The sequence below is a fragment of the Echinops telfairi genome, unplaced genomic scaffold (assembly GCF_000313985.2).
Source record: "Echinops telfairi isolate 266 unplaced genomic scaffold, ASM31398v2 ScPeMD7_1713;HRSCAF=2227, whole genome shotgun sequence".
In the NCBI taxonomy this organism is placed as follows: Eukaryota; Metazoa; Chordata; class Mammalia; order Afrosoricida; family Tenrecidae; genus Echinops; species Echinops telfairi.
Window position 1 is genome coordinate 21,134,658 of NW_022105611.1, and position 947 is coordinate 21,135,604.

The window sequence follows — 947 nt, forward strand, 5'->3', positions numbered from 1 at the left end:
TTTGCATCCTGTTCCTCAGAACCCGTGCCTTGCTGTGTCGGTGGCTGTTGTCAGTGGCCCAGAGCCCCTTCTGATTCATGGCGGCTCCACGAGTCAGAGCCGAGCTGCTCCATAGCTTTCCCAGGGCTGTGACTTTTCGGAAGCAGATTGCGAGGCCTGTCTTCCAAGGTGCCTCTGGAGGGTTTGAGCCACCACACTTAGGTTATTCGTGCAGCTCTTCTCCACGGCACAGCACAGACTCCTTTGCTGTATCTTGTGGTCTTGAACCACTGAGTGGGTCATGGTTCCTACCTAATCCTAACCAAGCCCCCAACTGAAACCAGAATTCAGTCTCAAAGGCCTAACTTTACTTTTTCTTCTTCTGAGACACTAGCAGCTCTGAGGGAGAAAGATGTTTCCACTCCCTTCGATAGCCCAGGGGGTAACCACTACTCAGGGGTTTGCAACCACCAGCAGCGCTGAGGGAGAAAGACTGGGCTTTCTAGTCCCTTAAATAGTTACAGTCTCGGGAACCCACAGGGGAGCTGCTATGAGTCAGTATAGACTTGATGGAAGTCTTAAGAATAAAACTATGTAACTACTGGTTTTAAGCTGCTGTGAAATACTTAACCCTGGAACTTCTCAAACCTTCTGTAAAATGTTTCAAGTTGTATGATCTTACATTGGGAACTGGGGATGCATTAGCTAGGATAATGTTTGGCTAAGAGTGACATAAAACCTAATGTAATAGTTTAAACAACACAACGTTGTTTTTTGTCTCTAGCCCAAATTCGACAGGAGGCAGTTGTTCAGGGGTGTGATCACAGGTCCGTGAGACCCTTGGGGACCTGGACTCCTTTGATCTTAATGATTCCCCTAGCCCTAGGGTGTGACCCTTGTTCTTAGGGTAAAGATGCGAACATGTTTTGTTCCATTCAGCTGAATGGACAGTGGAAAAGATATAAAAA